Genomic DNA, 21,838 nt, shown 5'->3' with positions numbered 1-21,838 from the left:
GAGAATACAGGGGGTGTACTCACTTATGCTGAGCGCTGTATGCATAAAGTACTGAGAATACAGGGGGTGTACTCACTTATGCTGAGCGCTGTATGTATAAAGTACTGAGAATACAGGGGGTGTACTCACTTATGCTGAGCGCTGAATGTATAACGTACTGAGAATACGGGGGGTGTACTCACTTACGCTGAGCGCTGTATGTATAACGTACTGAGAATACGGGGGGTGTACTCACTTATGCTGAGCACTGTATGTATAATGTACTGAGAATACAGAGGGTGTACTCACTTACGCTGAGCGCTGTATGTATAACGTACTGAGAATACAGGAGGGTGTACTCACTTTTGCTGAGCACTATGTATAACGTACTGAGAATACGGGGGGTGTACTCACTTACGCTGAGCGCTTTATATACAACAGTGAGAATACAGAGGGTGTACTCACTTACGCTGAGCGCTGTATGTATAACGTACTAAGAATACATAGGGGTGTACTCACTTTTGCTGAGCACTGTATGTATAACGTACTGAGGATACAGGGGGTGTACTCAATTTTGCTGAGCGCTGTATGTATAACGTACTGAGGATCCAGGGGGGTGTACTCACTTATGCTGAGCGCTGTATGTATAAAGTGCTGAGGATCCAGGGGGGTGTACTCACTTATGCTGAGCGCTGTATGTATAACGTACTGAGAATACAGGGGGGTGTACTCACTTATTCTGAGCGCTGTATGTATAACGTACTGAGGATCCAGGGGGGTGTACTCACTTATGCTGAGCGCTGTATGTATAACGTACTGAGAATACAGGGGGGTGTACTCACTTATGCTGAGCGCTGTATGTATAACGTACTGAGAATACAGAGGGTGTACTCACTTACGCTGAGCGCTGTATGTATAATGTACTGAGAATACAGGGGGTGTACTCACTTACGCTGAGCGCTGTATGTATAACGTACTGAGAATACAGAGGGGTGTACTCACGCTGAGCACTCTATGTATAACGTACTGAGAATACAGAGGGTGTACTCACTTACGCTGAGCGCTGTATGTATAATGTACTGAGAATACAGGGGGTGTACTCACTTACGCTGAGCGCTGTATGTATAACGTACTGAGAATACATAGGGGTGTACTCACTTACGCTGAGCACTGTATGTATAACGTACTGAGAATACAGGAGGGTGTACTCACTTTTGCTGAGCACTGTATGTATAACGTACTGAGAATACAAGGGGGTGTACTCACTTACGCTGAGCGTTGTATGTATAACGTACTGAGAATACAGGGGGTGTACTCACTTATGCTGAGCGCTGAATGTATAATGTACTGAGAATACAGGGGGTGTACTCACTTATGCTGAGCGCTGTATGTGTAACGTACTGAGAATACAGGGGGGTGTACTCACTTACGCTGAGCGCTGTATGTATAACGTACTGAGAATACGGGGGGGTGTACTCACTTATGCTGAGCGCTATATGTGTAATGCACTGACAATACAGGGGGTGTACTCACTTACGCTGAGCACTGTATGTATAATGTACTGAGAATACAGAGGGTGTACTCACTTACACTGAGCGCTGTATGGATAATGTACTGAGAATACAGGGGGTGTACTCACTTACGCTGAGCGCTGTATGTATAACGTACTGAGAATACAGGAGGGTGTACTCACTTTTGCTGAGCACTATGTATAACGTACTGAGAATACAGGGGGGTGTACTCACTTACGCTGAGCGCTGTATATATAATAGTGAGAATACAGGGGGGTGTACTCACTTACGCTGAGCACTGTATGTATAAGTACTGAGAATACAGAGGGGTGTACTCACTTTTGCTGAGCGCTGTATGTGTAATGTACTGAGAATACAGGGGGGTGTACTCACTTATGCTGAGCGCTGTATGTATAATGTACTGAGAATACAGGGGGGTGTACTCACTTATGCTGAGTGCTCTGTGTATAACGTACTGAGAATACAGGGGGGTGTACTAACTTACGCTGAGCGCTGTATGTATAACGTACTGAGAATACAGGGGGGTGTACTCACTTATGCTGAGCACTGTATGTATAACGTACTGAGAATACTGGGGGGTGTACTCACTTACGCTGACCGCTGCATGTATAACGTACTGAGAATACAGAGGGTGTACTCACTTATGCTGAGCGCTGTATGTATAACGTACTGAGAGTACAGGGGGGTGTACTCACTTATGCTGAGCGCTGTATGTATAACGTACTGAGAATACAGGGGGGGTGTACTCACTTACGCTGAGAGCTGTATGTATAACGTACTGAGAATACAGAGGGTGTACTCACTTATGCTGAGCGCTGTATGTATAACGTACTGAGAATACAGGGGGGTGTACTCACTTTTGCTGAGCGCTGTATGTATAACGTACTGAGGATACAGGGGGTGTACTCACTTATGCTGAGCGCTGTATGTATAACGTACTGAGAATACAGGGGGGTGTACTCACTTATGCTGAGCGCTGTGTGTATAACGTACTGAGAATACAGGGGGGTGTACTCACTTACGCTGAGCGCTGTATGTATAACGTACTGAGAATACAGGGGGGTGTACTCACTTACGCTGAGCGCTGTATGTATAACGTACTGAGGATACAGGGGGGTGTACTCACTTATGCTGAGCGCTGTATGTATAACGTACTGAGAATACAGGGGGGTGTACGCACGCTGAGCACTGTATGTATAACGTACTGAGAATACAGGGGGGTGTACTCACTTATGCTGAGTGCTGTATGTATAACGTACTGAGAATACAGGGGGGTGTACTGACCTACGCTGAGCACTGTATGTATAACGTACTAAGAATACATAGGGGTGTACTCACTTTTGCTGAGCACTGTATGTATAACGTACTGAGGATACAGGGGGTGTACTCAATTTTGCTGAGCGCTGTATGTATAACGTACTGAGGATCCAGGGGGGTGTACTCACTTATGCTGAGCGCTGTATGTATAAAGTGCTGAGGATCCAGGGGGGTGTACTCACTTATGCTGAGCGCTGTATGTATAACGTACTGAGAATACAGGGGGGTGTACTCACTTATTCTGAGCGCTGTATGTATAACGTACTGAGGATCCAGGGGGGTGTACTCACTTATGCTGAGCGCTGTATGTATAACGTACTGAGAATACAGGGGGGTGTACTCACTTATGCTGAGCGCTGTATGTATAACGTACTGAGAATACAGGGGGGTGTACTCACTTATGCTGAGCGCTGTATGTATAACGTACTGAGGATACAGGGGGGTGTACTCACTTATGCTGAGCGCTGTATGTATAACGTACTGAGGATACAGGGGGTGTACTTACTTATGCTGAGCGCTGTATGTATAACGTACTGAGAATACAGGGGGGTGTACTCACTTATGCTGAGCGCTGTATGTATAACGTACTGAGAATACAGGGGGGTGTACTCACTTATGCTGAGCGCTGTATGTATAACGTACTGAGGATACAGGGGGTGTACTCACTTATGCTGAGCGCTGTATGTATAACGTACTGAGAATACAGGGGGGTGTACTCACTTATGCTGAGCGCTGTATGTATAACGTACTGAGAATACAGGGGGGTGTACTCACTTATGCTGAGCGCTGTATGTATAACGTACTGAGAATACAGGGGGGTGTACTCACTTATGCTGAGCGCTGTATGTATAACGTACTGAGGATACAGGGGGTGTACTCACTTTTGCTGAGCGCTGAATGTATAACGTACTGAGGATACAGGGGGGTGTACTCACTTATGCTGAGCGCTGTATGTATAACGTACTGAGAATACAGGGGGGTGTACTCACTTATGCTGAGCACTGTATGTATAACGTACTTAGAATACAGGGGGGTGTACTTACTTATGCTGAGCGCTGTATGTATAACGTACTGAGAATACAGGGGGGTGTACTCACTTATGCTGAGCGCTGTATGTATAATGTACTGAGAATACAGGGGGGTGTACTCACTTACGCTGAGTGCTGTATGTGTAACGTACTGAGAATACAGGGGGGTGTACTCACTTATGCTGAGCGCTGTATGTGTAACGTACTGAGGATACAGAGGGGTGTACTCACTTATGCTGAGCGCTGTATGTATAATGTACTGATAATATAGGGGTGTACTCAGGAATGTGTCTCTCTCTTCCTCTCTCTCTTGTCCTGGACATATTGTCGTCATGGCGCCACACTGAGCATGCTCAGTCTAATGAGGCTTCAGACAGAGACACGCATCCAGCCTTATAATATAGATTTTAACATGCTCATTCTTCAGGCGGCTCCTTTTCTAAAGGAGTTTAGAAACCATGAGTTTTCAAGCAGAAATGCTTCAAGAAACGCCTGTATTTGGGGAGGTTTTGGAGCAATTTTTCTTTTCCCGAGGCTGTTGAAGAGGTTTTTTTTTTTATATATTAAAAAGTTTTTTTGACGCCTTTTAATTGGACAGCGCTCCAAAAGAATTACCATACACCTGCTTACCACAGGCGTTTTCCAAAACATCTTCAGGTTTAAAAAAAAAAGAGAGAAGTTTAAAAGACTCCTCATATAAACAGCCACAAGGAATTCCTATAGAAAGGATTTGGAAGTGTTTTTTGAAGCAATTTTTGGGGAGGATTCTGAATAGTTTCCATTCCAAAAACTCCTGAAAATACTCAGTGTGAACACAACCTTATTGTATGTACACCAAGATGGGTAGAAGTCTATACGGTCAGAGTGGGATTCTGATATAGACGAGCTGGAACGACGCACCATCCAAGGTGGAGTTGTAGGAATGGGAATTGTATGCATAAAGTGCACTGTCTTTCTAGAATGGAGGAGCATAAAATCAACAGCAACTAAGAAAAGTAAGGTTAGGGGGACATATATACCCTCACATGGGAAAAAACATGTAATTAGACCCAACAGCTGTCCTGACATCTTCTGTTTTCCAGAATACCTGTATTCCCCATAGAACGACAATCCTGGAGCATCTTGTCATTTAATTCTGCATCGTGCCGTTCCTCTGGTATTCCTGTACGACAACTGGGTGTTACCATTCCCCTACAAGGTCTGATAGTAATAGCACTGATTGGACAGTGTCGGACTGTGTAGGAACACCTGACCCCAATTGCTGACACCTGGTTGTCAATTTATTCATACATTCCTTGTAGGAGAAACAGAGGATTGGCACAAGGCAGAGGTCTAAGAAAACAAGACATGGGAGAGCTGACAGGTCTTCTCAGAGACAGACTGCAGATTCATTCCTCATCTTCCGGGATACAAACTAGAAAGTAATGTTGATTATTAAATACTTAAAATCAGGATCCTTTGAGCTTTGGGGAGGTAAATTCTGTAATTTTCAAGATTATATATTGGCTCGCAATCACGCAGTATTTTGTCCTGACCCCATTATAGCACCCTGATAAAGAGAAGAGGAGTTGGAAAAGTGACCATGTATGAGTGCACCTATCTCCATGGTACTTTTATGGTAGTGGTGAGGGCTGGGGTGATGGGATGACTTGTATGACGAGTAGGAGTCTTATATTTTTCACATTAATTGAATAAAAAAATTGCTTTCTTACTATTATAAAAACTTTGGTCTACCAGTTCTTGACTTGTAGAGTCTTCTGGATGATAGAGCAGCTTCTCAAGTCCATTGCAGTTTTGTGATCGTACCAAAAGCTTCTGTTGGCGGCACACAGGACTTTCCACCAGCAAATATCTCTTGGACACATCGGTCTCTGAATAATACTCAGGTTCTTCTTTTACTATGAATGATTGCATATCTGCAACAGAGGAATAGAAGATTCATCCGTGACCTTTGTTGCATATACACCTAGTAAAGATCAAAACACCCACGGTGGGATTATCATGTAGGCAATGGAGGTCTGGGAGCAGAGTGAATGCTTTTCCTATAATGGGTGATGAGGGAAAGGGGCTCTAACTCTAAAGAAGAGTAAGGGGCGAGATGTTCCGAAGCATCGGAAGACATGTTTCAGAGGCAGACCGGCCACTGTGCGCTTATCACCATTGTTCAAACTGGAAAGTATTCCTGACATGTCACATCAGATCTCAGGGGCTTGAATGGGAGTCTTGTTCTCCAATTTCGATGAGTTAGACTCTGTATTGGTATTTATTCATAGAAAGGGAACAATAAATTAAACAATATATGTAGGACACAAGTGAGAGATATAGATCAATCTCCAAATTGTGTAACAGGTTGAGGAAAATTATTTTATCTTCTCGAAAATTATTCCAGATATCGGGAAAGGGTGTTGGGTATATAAAATTATATATCTTTGCTAAATTTTTGGTTCATCACCAAGGAAAAATATATTCTTTATACCATGTTAGCCAATAGATAGGAAAATATTAACACTTGAGAGTCCTTAGTGGTTGATACATTTTTAATGTCTAACTGAAAAGATGGTAACAAATAGCAAGCTTTCAAGACTACTCAGGTCTCTTCACTGAGCCTGATGAAGAGACCCGAGTAGTCTTGAAAGAGGATTGGCCGGTTTCTGGGTACGCTGTGCATGGGCATAAAGCTGCCAATCAGGGGTATGGGCGGGGTTATACAGAACTCATCATTCAGAGAACTGATACATCTGCAGAAGATCAAACTGTGATTTTATCAAAATGATAGCAAGCAGCCCAGTAAGGGATACATCATTGGAACCAGGGTCTCTGCCCCTATATTATCCTGCTCTCAGTTGGGGTAGCAAAACCTGGTGACAGAGTCTCTTCAAGGGTTAAAGGAGGGTGGGGGTTCCACTACAATGATATTGATGACTCATCTTCAGGATCGGTGGGGGTCCAACACTAACCACCCCCTTTGATCAGCTGTTATTATCTTCAATGGCGCCAATACTGAAGCTAATAGCAGCTGATCTGTGGGGAGTGCAAAGAATCAGACCCCCACCAATCCTGAGGATAAGTCATTAATGTCATAAGACACAACAATGAAAATTAAATGAGGAAAGCTTCTCCAGATGTACAGATATATGGATCAACCGGATTGGAATGTGTATTCTTGGGACAAGAGGTTTGTAGGACACCAAACTCATAAATTATATATATTTCTACCGAGAAGGAGGGTTGGGGTTGTTGGTGATGCATAATGCGTATATTTCTTGTAATTTATACATATTTAGTGTGAAATATGTACAATGAATGAAGAATGAAATGAAAATAAAAACATATTACCTTTATAGAAACTTTGATCTACCAGATCTTGCCCTATAGGGGCTTCTGAGTGACAGGCCGGCTGCTCAACTCTATTGCACATTTGCGCATGTAACAGACGTCCCGATTTTCTGCCCACAGAACTCTCCGATGTCCCATATGCAGTGGACACTTCAGTTTCCGGCTCCTCTTTCACCCTGATGGGCTGCACATCTGCAACAGTAGAACAAGATTTGACCTTACTTTTTTGTAGGCCGAAAAGCAGCCAATCATGGTGGGATCTTCATGTAGGCAAAGAAGGCGTACAAGCCAAGTGCAATTTTTCTAGAATTTGTAATGAGAGAATGGGCTCCAAGCAAGTAGCACAGGGTTAAATGTTAATTGCAAGAGATGGGTAGTTGAGAGAAGGTGGGTCCTAGCTCCTAGTGTACAGAGCAACCATGAAGTTAGGCTCTACATACAATTCTGTATATTTTAAAAAAAAGTTGACACAGCCATAATATGTTTGCCAAGACGGGGGCCTAAGCTTTAGCAATTGCACTCCTTACAATCTCTAAGGCCAAATCCAGACAAGGTGAAAAATTTCCACAAATCTGCAAGTGTTAAATGCATATCTTGTCAATGTTTCACCTTAGCTGTGACCCTGATAAAGATGTTTTATTAACCCCTAATGGACGAAGCCAATTTTAACCTTAATGACCAAGCCAAATTTTTGAAATCTGACCAGTGTCACTTCATGTGGTAATAACTCTGGAACACTTCAACAGATCTCAGTGATTCTGAGATTTTTTTTATTGTGACATATTGTACTTCATGATAGTAGTAAAATTTGTTCAATATGACTGGCGTTTATTTGTGAAAATATTGGAAATTTGGCGAAAAATTTTAAAAATTTCGCAATTTTCAAGCTTTTTGTTCTTATGCCCTTAAACCAGAGAGTTATTTCACAAAAAATAGTGCATGAACAACATTTCCACAATGTCTACTTTACAACTGCTAACAAACAAAGTAGCACTCTGTAACGCTAAGTATGGGAACATGAAATATATGAAATAGAGGTGGAGTGCTCAGTCAAAGCTTATACATAGAAACAGAAAAAAAAATATTTTGAGAAACGCCTTATCCCGGCTACCAGGTACACATGAATTGGCCAATTTATTTGCTAAGATTTCTAATTTATTTCTATTTTCTACAGCAGCTATTCATATTTCATGTTCGCATACTTAGCGTAACAAAGTGTTACTTTGTTAGTTGTATATGGAGATGGCGGCTCCTAGTAAGCACCTGTTCATACCTATTTCTTGTTTTGGAAGTGCTGGTCAGTTTTTTCCGTTTCTACTTATAAGCTTTGAGCACTCCGCCTCTATGCCACAGGCGATTTTAATTACAGCAGGATGTTATTATCCCACACATAAGCAGACAGATGTCTCATAGAGAGGAATTCACATTGATAAGGTCCTGGTATTTTGAGAAACGCCTTATCGCGGCTACCAGGTACACATGAATTGGCCAATTTATGCGCTTAGATTTCACATTTATTTCTATTTTCTACATCAGTAATGCTATTTATATTTCATATATTTCATGTTTGCATACTTAGCGTTACAGAGTGCTACTTTGTTTGTTAGTTGTATATGGAGATGGCTGCTCCTAGTAAGCACCTGTTCACATCTATTTCTTGTTTTGGAAGCGCCGATCAGTTTTTTCTATTTCTGCTTTACATCTGCATCATTTTTGAAACATATTTTTTTTGTTAGTAACTTAGAAGGGTTGAAAGATGATCAGCAATTTCTCATTTTTCCAACAAAATTTACAAAACCATTTTTTTAGGGACCACATCACATTTGAAGTGACTTTGGGGGCCCTATGGCAGAAAATATTCAAAAGTGACACCATTCTAAAAACTGCACCCCTAAAAAACCACATTCAAGAAGTATATTGACCCTTCAGGTGCTTCACAGGAACTGAAGCAAGATGGAAGGAACAAATGAACATTTTACTTTTTTTCACAAAAATGTTACTTTAGTCCCATTTTTTTTATTTTCAAAAGGGTACCAGGATAAAATGGACCCCAAAATTTGTTGTGCAATTTCTCCTGAGTACACCGATACCACATATGTGGAGGAAAACTATTGTTTGGGCGCACGGAAGTGAAGGAGCACAGTTTGACTTTTTGAACGCAAAAATGGCTGGAATTGAGAGCAGACGCCATGTCGCGTTTGGAGAGCTCCTGATATGCCTAAACAGTGGAAATCCACCAGAAGTGACCCCATTCTGGAAACTAGACCCCTCAAGGAATGTATCTAGATGTGTGGTAAGCACTTTGAACCCCCAGGTGCTTCACCGAAGTTTATAACATTGAGCCAAAAAAATAAAATCTTCACATTTTTCCCATAAAATGTTTTTCTGCCCCTAAGTTTGCATTTTCATAAGGGTAACAGGAGAAATTGCACCATACCATTTTTTTGTGCAATTTCTCCTGAGTAAGCTGATACCCCATAACGTAGAGCCGTAAAAATAAAAAAATTAAAAAACACATTTTTCCCACAAAATGTACTTACAGACCCAATTTTTTTTATTTTCACAAGGGTAACAAGAGAAAATGGACACAATACTTTGCTGTGCAATTTCTCCTGAGTACGCCAATACCCTATAAGTGGGGGAAACTACTGTTTGGGCTCACGGCAGGGCTCGGAAAGGAAGGAGTGACGTTTTGGAATGCAGACTTTGATGGAATTGTCTGCAGACGTCATGTCGCATTTGGAGAGCCCCCAATGTGCCTAAACAGTGGAAAACCCCCCACAAGTGACCACATTTTGGAAACTACACCCCTCAAGAATTTTATCCAGGGCTATAGTGAGCATTTTGAATCCACAGGTACTACACAGAATTTGATAACATTAGGTTGTCATATGGAAAATTTTAATTTTTTCACAAGAATGTAGTTTTAGCCCCAAATTTTTAATTTTCACAATGGATAATAGGTAAAAACGGACCCCATAATTTGTTATGCAATTTCTCCCAAATGCGGTGATACCTCACATGTCGTCAGAAATTACTGTTAAGCCACACGTCAGGGCTGAGAAGGAGCGAAATTTGGTTTTGCAGTACAGATTTAGCTAAAATAGTTTGCAGGCGACATTTGCGGAACCCTAAAGGTGGCAGAAAAGCAGAAAAACCACAAAAGTGACCCTATTGTATAAATTGCACCTCTACGGCTGCAGTGACTATTTTGTAACATCCACGCCAGGCTTTTTTCCTGGAGAATTGCAAATATGCCAGTTTAGTGCTCATATTTTATGCCTCCATACAGTGTAGTTGGTAGGGCCCTCATACATTGTGCCCAGCTTGTGCTTCTGGCGAGACACACCCCGTAAATTGTTAAGTGCTCTCTCCCCACTACAATAATGCCAAACATGTGGCCGCTTACTGTTGTTTAGGCACAGTGGGGCTCAGAAGGAGGGGGGCATTTGGATTTGGGAGCGCAGAATTCACTGGGTTTTATTTGAGGGGGTGGGAGCCATGTCCCTTTTACAGAGTCTCTGTCCTATCAGTAACGTGGGACCCCCTATAGTTCCAGTGACAGATGACGGACCTGAGTGGGGGCTGGTTTTGTGCAGGATAAATTAGGGTTTTACTGGTAAAATTTTAGGGTACATAACATTTTTCAACTACTTCCAGAATAAGGCTGGGATCACTTTATTGTGTTCTACGCTGAGCACTTACGTTGGGGTTTCCATGTAAGTCCCACAAAAATGTGATTCTGATGAAACCCCTAATGGAACCACTCACCATAATGAGGCAGATGGAGACACTTTGGAGTCCATTTGGCGTCTACTCAGGTGGTATCCTCCTATTTAGGTGTGCACAGATCTGTGGTCGCCCACACTTGTGCGCTAAGAAGATGCCAAAAATGATGCTACACCGCTGGAACACAGACCACTCCAAAGTGACTCCATCTGCCTTATAAGTGAGTGGTTCCGTTTTGGGTTTTTTATCAATCGTGGTTTTGGGGAATTTAGACAGAAACCCCGACGTAAGCGCTCAGCGGAGAGCGAAAAATAAATGTGAGCTGAGCCTTATTCCGATTTTTGGGAGGTAGAATGAACCAATAGACAGCAGTACAAGAATTGTTTTTATTTTTGCACGGTTCGCTGTGCGGGATAAGTGATAAGGTGGATTTGTTCTTCAGGTCAGTGTGATTACAGTGATAACAGGTTTATATCGGGGTTTTTTAGGTTTTCCTGCTAATCACACAGTAAAAATGCGTATCGATGGTCGTTAAAGGGGTAAACTAATATGCACCTGTGAAGACCCGGAGTCTTCCTTGGGTGTAATACTACTCAGACAACACAGCGTTAGGGTAACACAGTGTGGCAATATTTTATTGAACCACCAAACAGACAATAAACAGATAGAACAATCCCAGCAAATACCCCTTTTTTTGGCCCGCCGGGAATAGATCAACTGTGACTTTGGGACTTCGAGGGCCAACTACCTCAACCAGTGGCCCCCCGCTTTTGGCGGCCCACCACAGAAAAGAGGTAGTGGCAAGCTTAGGAAGCTGACATTCTATCGAGGTACAAGGTCAGGAGACCCGAGTGTCCCATCCTGGCTTCTCCGAGAGTTTCCATGGGGCCAGATAACCAACTGGTCCAGTCTGGCTTCTCCGAACGTCTCCATGGGATCCAGGCGACCGGAGGGTCCCACCTGGAAACCCCAAACAACATATCCATGGGGTCAAGTGACCTCATTGTCCCAACCTGGTTTCCCCAAATGTATCCATGGGTTCTCTCATGGTCAATGGAGTAGATCAGTATCCTTCCAGTCAGGGCCGTGTACCCTTAGGCTGGAATCCTGTAGAATCCAAATCTGACCCCCTCTGGATCGAGCCATGCTACCAAGCTACTATCCTGAAGAGTGTCTCTGAATCTGATTCTCTTTGCAGCACGAAAGAAATCCCTTTTTATATTTTTCTGTGGCTCAGGTCATCAATCAAAGGTCAAGGGGAAAGGTGCAGGGCTCAGGTCTCATTGTTTGAGCACTTAATTTAAATAGTTGGTATCCCCCAGCTCTTGTAAAAGCAACAACTAGCTGGCTTAGTGCAATATGTCACTAGTCGACAATCAGGTTTATACAAATACTAATATGTCCTTCTTAACCAGCCAAAGAAAAACACATACAATCAAAAGACAACACAAACACAATTGTGTATTTCTCTTGGCCTAACAAATCTAGACGTATAGCTAATTAAGATTAGAAGCTGTGTTGTCACAGCACCTTATTTTGGACACAAAAACAAACATGTAAAAAGGAAAAATGTGAACCAAAGGTGAGTGACACCACTGGTGAAACCCAGAAAATGTGACCGCATTTCTAGGTTTGCTTATCCCAACCTTATGTCAATGGAGAAACCATGTACTACACTTGAAACGGGACAGACATGGATCAGTGTAGCATCGGCGTCTCTGCCCCCTGCCAGGCAGAGACACCGTCCCCCTTACCGCCGCAGTCCTGCTCCGGCGTCTTCCGGCCTCCCTGCAGCTGCTGCTGATGCACGCAGCTTCCCTGGCTCTGTGCTTAGGGCGTGCGCTCCCTCCCTCTTAAAGGGGCTGCGCGCGCCATCCTAAAAAGTCCCCGGCCAATGGCCAGAGTACTTTCTCTATAAAGGGCACCTCCTCCAATATAGAGGTGCCCGTGCAAGGTTGTTGTTCTGTGAAACTTACTTTGCTTCAGCCCTCAGGTCCTCTGCAAGTCAGTCCTGTCCGCCAGTCTGATCTTCAGTCCAGTCCGCCAGTCTGACTTCCCTCCAGCCTGACAGTCTGTCTACAGTCCAGTCCACCAATCTGTCTATGGGCTCTGCCCGCCTGCTTACCTGGAAGCACCTGCCTGTTACCTGCCGTGCCCGCCAGCCCACTTACCTGGAAGCACCTGCCTGCTTACCCAGAGCACCCGTCTAGCTATCAGCTGAATCAGCCTGCTTGTCTATCCGGACCACCCGTCAGCCTGCCTGCCGTGCTCATCCGCTGTACCGGTCAGTTCCTGCCTTCTGACCTGTGGGAGTCACCTGCTCTCATACAAGGTCAGTCCCAGAGTGGCACCTGGTCCCTCTGCTCGTTACCTCCCTGGTTCACAGAGTCGACCGAGCCGCCGTGCGACCTTGGTCGGGCCAAGTAGATACTTAGTCACACCCCTCTGGTCCCTCCTTGCACCGCAGCACAGAGGTTCCACCACCCGGATCCGTAACAATCAGCTTTTATCATGGATCAATCAGGAACTGTGTCAGTTGCCTAACCCCTATTCACCAGATTTTTAGTTTAGGAAAATATTACTTTAGGAATCGCTACTAGATTGAGACTATTTGCAAAGTGAACTGTGGAGAACGAGCTGAAATAATGATGGAGAACATGGTACAAAAAGACATAAAACCTGTGAAGTTCAGAAATTTACAAGACACAAATGCCAGATTTCCTTTATCGGTTACCTGCTGTATGGTATTGGTCTTGAAATTCTTCAATTATCGAGATGATTTCAGGTTTTTCATAGACAAATCCTGTGGAAGCAAATTGGATAAAATCTTATGTCAGCAGTTACAATAGAGTTTATCATGAAGTTCAGGGGATGCAGTGACTTAACCTCGAACAGTGCATCCTGCGGCTATGCTTGGGATTTGGGAAAGGGACTTTACAGTTTGGCCTCAGATTTAAAACGAGTCGTAGATCGTAGCTCTCGCCACGATCCAGATTAAATCAGCACACATTTTAAAACAAGTTGGCAGTTTTTATTTTATTTATTTCTCATCTCCATTGCAGAGACATTAGCTTGAAAGATTATATGATAATTTCCACTCTAACCAAGGAGGTGGTTTAAAGGGGCAGTTATTTTTTTCCCTGTATGATGTAGCTCAAAGATAAGCAGGAGACATCATGTGTCTGGGAAAAAGGACAAAGAAAACGCACCCAGAATGTTATGAACTGCTACAAACACTAAGGAAAGATAGGAAAACTGTCCCTACAATAGGACTAAGCTGATTCCCTACGATGCAGCGGGGGACCTGTTCCTTGTGGACAGACCCGCCTAAGTCCTCAGCTAGTCTGAACGCAGACCTATAGATATAAGGAAGGGGTCCCTACAAGAACTAAGGACTGGGATATAGTTGGACACCTCCTAGCGGAAATCGTAGCAGAGCAAAGACAAACAAACAAACAGAAGTACTAGTGGTCAAGAGACCAAGCAAACTACAGAGTAAGGTACAAGGCACCTGGCTAGCTTAAGAGTAAATGTAACACTGAAGTCCAGCAAGGCCAGGAGGGCGGAGCTGGATTAAATAGGCAAAAAGTCATGTGACCAGCAAAATAGAAAAAACTAACAGGAGGGTTCTAACAGTACCCCCTCTTCTATGAGGATCCTCCGGATCCTCCAGGCCCAGGTCTATCAGGAAACCTCCTGTGAAACGCTCCAACAAGTCTAGGAGCAGAGACATCATCCGCCCTTACCCAGGAGTTATCCTCGGGACCGAAACCTTTCCAAGCGACGAGATACTGTAATCTCCCTCTAAGCCATCTAGAATTAAGAATGCGAGAAATTTCAAATTCACCGTCTCCCTCCACCGGAGGAACAGAGACAGTGGCGTCCCTATCAGAAACATCAGCTTTTTTCAATAAGGAAACATGAAACACCGGATTAATCTTCCAGGAGGTAGGAACCTCCAACCTAACAGCAGATTGGTTAACTACCTGAAGCACCTTAAACGGACCCACAAACTTCGGGACCAATTTCTTAGAAGGAATCCTCAACCGCAGATTCCTAGAGGACAACCAAACCATGTCACCAACAGTAAACAAAACCTCTTGACGTTTCCTGGCAAAGTACCTCTTGGATTTTTTGTTAGCCTCTTGAAGGTTACGACGTACATCAGTCCAAACTCTCTCCAAATCACCGGAAAAATTCTCCTCCTCAGGCACAGCCGATACCAATTTGGAGAATAACCCAAACGACGGATGTCTCCCAGTACAACAAAAAAAAGGAGAACACCCAGCAGAAGAGGATGTATGGTTGTTAAGAGCAAATTCAGCCAGTGGCAGAAACTCAGACCATCCCTCTTGATTGTCAGCCACAAAACAACGCAAAAACTGTTCAACATCCTGGTTCTTTCTTTCTGTCTGTCCATTAGACTCAGGATGATAACCAGATGAAAATGACAAATGGACTCCCAACCTGTCACAAAAGGCACGCCAAAAACGAGCCACGAAATTAGGTCCCCTATCGGAAACAATGTCGGTAGGAACGCCATGGAGCCTGACAATTTCTTTAACAAAAGCCTTAGCGAGTGTCTTGGCGCAGTGCAGTTTGATGAAGGGAACCAAGTGACACATCTTGCTAAAACGGTCCACGACCACCCAGATAACAGTGAAACCTTCAGAGGCAGGAAGGTCAGTAATAAAATCCATAGCAAGATGCGTCCAAGGAGCACTAGGAACCTCCAGAGGGCAAAGCAACCCTGCAGCAGGAGCATGTGAAGACTTAGATCTAGCATACACAGTACATTGACGCACCCACTTAATGACTTCCTTCTGCCACCCAGGGCACCAAAAACTGCGACCTACAAGTTTCTTAGTCTCCGAAATTCCTGGATGACCTGCCAACCGAGAGTCATGACACTCCACAAACAAATCTCTCCTAAAGTTCCTAGGCACAAACAACCTCCCATGGGAGTGTTAGATGGGGCATCCTCCTGGGCTTTCAGAATCCCATCTTCCAAAACGGAGTCCAATGCTGCTATCACAACACCTTCCTGTAAAATGCTCTCCTCCTCCTCGGTACCAACCATGGGAGAAAAACTGCGAGATAAAGCATCAGCTTTTACATTCTTGGTACCCGGAATGTAAGTAACAGAAAAATTAAACCGCGGAAAAAAAAGTGCCCACCTAGCTTGACAGGCATTCAAGCGCTTGGCAGCATCAAGATAGATCAGATTCTTATGATCAGTAAAAACCTGAATGGGAAATTTAGCACCTTCCAAGAGATGACGCCAATGTTCAAATGCGAGTTTAATCGCCAGCAATTCCCGATTACCGACATCGTAATTAAGTTCGGTCTCAGAAATTTTTTTTGAAAAAAAAAGCACAGGGATGTACTCCATCCTTGTTTTCCTGAGACAAAACAGCACCGACCCCCACCGAAGAAGCATCAACCTCGACCAAAAAAGGCTTGGTCTCAACAGGCTGCATAAGGATGGGGGCAGAACTGAACCTCTCCTTGAGATACACAAAAGCTTCAATGGCCTCAGTAGTCCACTGGACCGTATTCGCACCTTTCCTGGTAAGATCAGTCAGCGGCTTAACAATTATAGAAAAATTCTTAATGAATTTTCTGTAATAATTGGCGAAACCCAAAAATCTCTGTATTGGTTTCAAACCAATAGGCCTAGGCCATTCCTGAACCACCTGAACCTTCACCGGGTCCATCTCAAAGCCCTCGCTGGAGATAATGTAGCCCAAAAAACTACAGAGTAAGGTACAAGGCACAGGGCTAGCTTAAGAGTAAATGTAACACTGAAGTCCAGCAAGGCCAGGGGGGCGGAGCTGGATTAAATAGGCAAAAATTCATGTGACCAGCAAAATAGAAAAAACTAACAGGAGGGTTCTAACACAGAAAAGCTTACAACAGGCTTTCTCTGTGTGATCTGCAAAGATTAATATGTGTAAGCAGAAAACATAGCTCTCACTGCCAGAAGCTACTGTGATTATTGGTAGGGTATGAGAGCAGAGCTGTGTGTCATTACATACACCTCTCTGCTAAATCTGTGACTAGAGATGCCAGAAGGAGAGAAGAGCTGTGTGTCATCACATACATCTCTCTGCTTTATTTGTGATTAGAAATGCCAGAAGGAGAGCAGAGCTGTGTGTCATCACATACACCTCTCTGCTTTATCTATAATTAAAAATGCCAGGAGGAGAGCAGAGCTGTGTGTCATCACATACACCTCTCTGCTTTATTTGTGATTAGAAATGCCAGGAGATCAGAGCTGCATGTCTGGCATGCAATCAAAGAGGTGTATGTGATGGCACACAGCTCTGCTCTTCCCCCGTCACCTGCATTAACAGTAGGTACAGGCATTGAGATTTCTGTGACCTTATTACAATATCACACAGAGAAATCCGGTTCAGACCTGCTCTTGGGGTGTGTGTTTTTTTATCCCTGATGTAAAATGGATTTAATCAAGCTAAAGGAAATCATAGGAGAAAATGTAATCTCTTCTAAAAGCTTGGGCATCATTGGACCTTCCAACAGGACAATCATCCCAAGAATACCTCGAAAATACACCAAGACTTGATTTGAGAAGAAGTCATGGAAGATTGTGAATCTTTGGTGGCATGTAAAGAAGGCAGGTGCAGCTGCAAACCCAAGAATATTAGTGACCTGGAGGCTATTGTCCATGACGAATGGGCCAAGACTCCTCAGGAACACAGCCAGAAGCTGGTGTTTGGCTATACATCACATTTGCAGCAGGTCATAACTAGAGATGGGCAAACGTTTTGATGTTCAGGTTTGTCGACTAAACCTGAACATCAAAAAAAGGTTCGTGTTTGGGCACCCAAGCCCCAACCCAAACGGGGCCCTGAACATCAGTAGTTTCCCAAGCTATCATCTGCGTGACAGCGTGGAAATGTGGAAAACAGGGCTTTGATTGTCAGTAATATAGTTACCACCGGTCAAAGCGCTGCGGGATCACACTGTCAGATGTCAGCGTGATCCCGCAGCTTTGGCAGTGACCCGCGGTAAAAAGCTTACCGCGGTCACAGGCGCCGGCTGATGAGACTACTATTCCTCACCTTTCAGACGTGCTGATAATAAACTCTGTTGACCTCAATGATGTCACCGCGAGCGATGTGACAACTTTCCCATGGCGGTCGCTTAATGTCATTGAGGTGAATGGAGTTCATTGGTTATGAACACCGGTCATGTGATTGACGGCACCGTGAGGCACTGAGCTGTGCTAGCATGCACAGTTCAGTGTCTCTGCTGCCTGACAGGCTGAACGCTAGCATCATGCCAGATGTAGCAGAGCTGGACACGCCGCGGGACACAAATGGATTATTATCTGCACGTCGGAAAGGTGAGGAATATGTTTTTTCTTTTTTTCTTAACTCATTTACAGGGGACAAGGGTATCTGAAGGATTATCTTCACATTGGGGACAGGTGAGCATTATGTTGCTTTATTATTTTACTTTCGTTACAGGAGACATGGGCTTCAATGGAATGGGAATACAGGTGAGTATAAAAGTGTTTTTGTTTTTTTTTTAAATAAAGAAGTCCGTGTCAATATTTAAAATTAAAGACTTTATTCTGGGTGTTAATTTATTTCAAATTTGACTATGGGGTTAGTAATGGGGGCATCTTATAGACGCCTCTCCATTACTAACCTGGGATTCATGTCAGCTGCCAATATGAGGCCGACATGAACCCCAAACCTATTACCCCACTTTCCACCGCACCAGGGCAAGTGGGAAAAGCGGAGTCTAAAGGCCAGATTTGGCACATCTTATTGATGCTCCATTTCTGGGGCCACTGAGGACTGATATTATTACAGACAGTTGTGAGCTGGTATTAGTAGCCAGGGAAGGGGTCTTGGAAGCTGGCGCCCTCCGAGGCTAATAACATCAGCCCTCAGCCACCCCAAATACGGTGCAACAATAAGATGCCCAAAATTTTGCACTTAGTCTCGCTCTTCCCACTTGCCCTGGTGCGGTGGCAAATGGGGTAATAGGGTTGGGGTTCATGTCAGCCTTGTATTGGCAGCTGATATGAAGCCCAGGTTAGTAATGGAGAGGCGCCTATAAGACACCCCCATAATAAATAAACACACAGCCTGAAAAAAATCCTTTATTTTAAAAAAAAATCCACACGGTTTTAATCATTTATTTAAAAATAAAAAACACAGTATACTCACCTAACGCCTAATCCGCTAAAGCCATTGTCACCTGTAAAAAAACAAAAATAAAAAACCACCATATCCCTCACCTGACCGACATGATGACATAGTCCAGAGTGTCCCACGAAGATCTGGGTCACTTCTAGAGCAGTCACATCAGCAATCATTGATGTGACTGTTCTAGAGGACAGTCGGCTATATACTGACAGGAGTGTAAATCGCTCCTGTGTCAGTGTATAGCGCTGAGCTCCCGGGAGAGAGGTCACATGAGTTCATCAGCTGATGAGCTCCGGTGACCTCACTTACTGCACCACCACTGAGTGAGAAAATTCGGAGCAGCTGATAATCAGCTGATGAACTCATGTGACCTCTCTCCCGGCAGCTCAGCACTATATATTGTCAGTGTATAGAGTGCTGCCGGTTGATCTGATTGCCAGGGGACAAATGATTACGGCGGATAGGTGAGTATAATGTGTTTTTTATTTTAATATCTATTTATTTTAATTTTTTTTTTTTACACTGTGAGCACAGGCGCTGGCTGATGAGACTACTTCTCCCATCAGCGGCACCTGCGCTCGCTGTTTACATTGACAGCAGGCATCGGCTAATGGGGGTAGTAGTGTCACCAGCCAACGCCTGTGACCATTGGGGAGCTTTTTACCGCCGGTCACTGTCACAACTGTGGGATCACTCTGACATCTGACAGCGTGATCCTGCAGCGCTCTGACCCGTGGTAATGATATTACCAATGATCAGAGTCACTGTTTCCCACGCTGTCACGCAGATGACAGCGTGGGAAACCAGGGATGTTCGGGTTTGGGCTCGACCGACTTTTGAGCAAAATGCTCGGGAATCCGAACACGAATCCGAATGTACAATGTTCATGCCGAATTTTAAATTACCGAACGTTTTCCGAACAAGTTCGCTCATTTCTAGTCATAGCAGCCAGAGGAACTCTACTAAGTACTAAAGACACTTGTCATGAAGGGGTTGAATAATTTTGAGACTGCAGTAGTCAGTAAAAGTGGCATTTTGTGCAGAATTTGGAGAAACCACTTGTTATATTAGTTGGGTTATTTACATTTCAATTAACCAAGGAAACAAGGACAAGCAGCAGAAAGTTTGTGAATTTTGCAACTAAGCCAGAGTTGTAATTGGGCAACTGGGCTTGAATAATTTTAATTGCAGCTGTAGGTAGCAGAAGGCGAGGTATAATATAGGGTCTCCAGGGATGAAAAGGATGATCTTGAGTTTCTCCTTCATGGGCTTTTGTATAAAATTTTAGCAACTACCTCCATATCTCCAGTTATCAGATCAGTGTCACCTGTCCCAAACAGATCTCAGACTCCCGACAAGGCTTGAAATGTGTGAAGAGGAAAGCAGATGGTTAAGTGTCCATAAAAGCCATAAAAGTTCTCATTTTGACCATAGAGTCTTACCAAGAGAAAAAAGGGTGTAGTAATTCTCCAGCATGACATCCATGTACATCAGCTTTTCCCCCATTCCCAAGCTCTCCCACTCCTCTGCCGAAAAGTACACCGCCACATCATCAAACCTGATTGGAACCTAAGATATAAAGAAACAAGGATGACTACTAAAGGAACAATAGCTTAAGGCAGATCTGTCACCAGATTAAATAATATAAGCTACATACAGTTGAAGCCAGAAGTTTACATACATTATATAAAAAGACACATTCATGTTTTTCACAATATCTCACATGAAATTAGAATAAACCTTTTCCGTTTTAGGTCAATTAGGATTACCATAATTATTAGAGTAATATTTGCCAAATGCCAGAATAATGAGAGAGAGAGAGAATGTTTTAAGGCATTTTTATTACTTACTGAAAAGTCAAAAGTTTACTTACATTTCATTAGGATTTGGTACCATTGCCCTTAAACTGAATGACTTGGGTCAAATGTCTGGGATATCCTTCCACAAACTTCTCGCAATAGTTGGTCGGAATTTGGGCCCATTCCTCCTGGCAAAACTGGTGTAACTGAACCAGGTTTTTAGGTCGCCTTGCTCACACCTGCCTTTTCAGCTTTGCCCATAAATATTCAATAGGATTGAGATCAGGGCTCCAAAACATTGACTTTGTTATCCCTACGCCACTTTGTTACCATTTTGGCAGTATGCTTCGGGTCATTGTCCATTTGGAAGACCCATTTCCGCCCAAGCTTTAACTTCCTGGCTGATGTCTTGAGATGTTGCTTCAGTATTTCCACATAATCTTCTTTTCTCATGATGCCATCTATTTTGTGAAGCGCACAACTCCCTCCTTCAGCAAAACAACCCCGCAACATGATGCTGCCACCCCCGTGTTTCACAGTTGGGATGGTGTTCTTAGGCTTTCAAGCTTCTCCCTTTTTTCTCCAACCGGAACTATGGTCATTATGCCCAAAATGTTCAATTTTAGTTTCATCAGACCACAGGACATGTCTCCAAAAATTAAGGTCTTTGTTCCTGTGTGCATTTCTAAACATTAATCTGGCTTTTTTATGTTTCTTTTGGAGTAATGGCGTCTTCCTGGCAGAGTGGCCTTTCAGCCCATGTTGATACAGTACTCGTTTCACTTTGGATATTGACACAATCTTACAAGCTTTCATCATCATCTTCACAAGGTCTTTTACGTTTGTCCTTGGGTTGATATGCACACGTCGGACCAAAGCACATTCATCTCTGGGACACAGAACCCGTCTCCTTCCTGAGCGGTATGATGGCTGGA

General features: G+C 43.6%; 1 pseudogene; it reads right to left on the bottom strand.

The window, feature by feature from the left end:
• LOC141167335 (uncharacterized) overlaps positions 1 to 21,838 on the bottom strand; it is a 253,708-nt pseudogene that overhangs the window by 212,643 nt on the left and 19,227 nt on the right.

This window comes from Phyllobates terribilis, unplaced genomic scaffold, assembly GCF_046119375.1.
Source record: "Phyllobates terribilis strain yellow unplaced genomic scaffold, ASM4611937v1 Scaffold_11__3_contigs__length_659146591, whole genome shotgun sequence".
Taxonomy (NCBI): domain Eukaryota; kingdom Metazoa; phylum Chordata; class Amphibia; order Anura; family Dendrobatidae; genus Phyllobates; species Phyllobates terribilis.
Note: the sequence above shows the minus strand (reverse complement) of the source record. Positions and strands in the feature narration are given on the sequence as shown.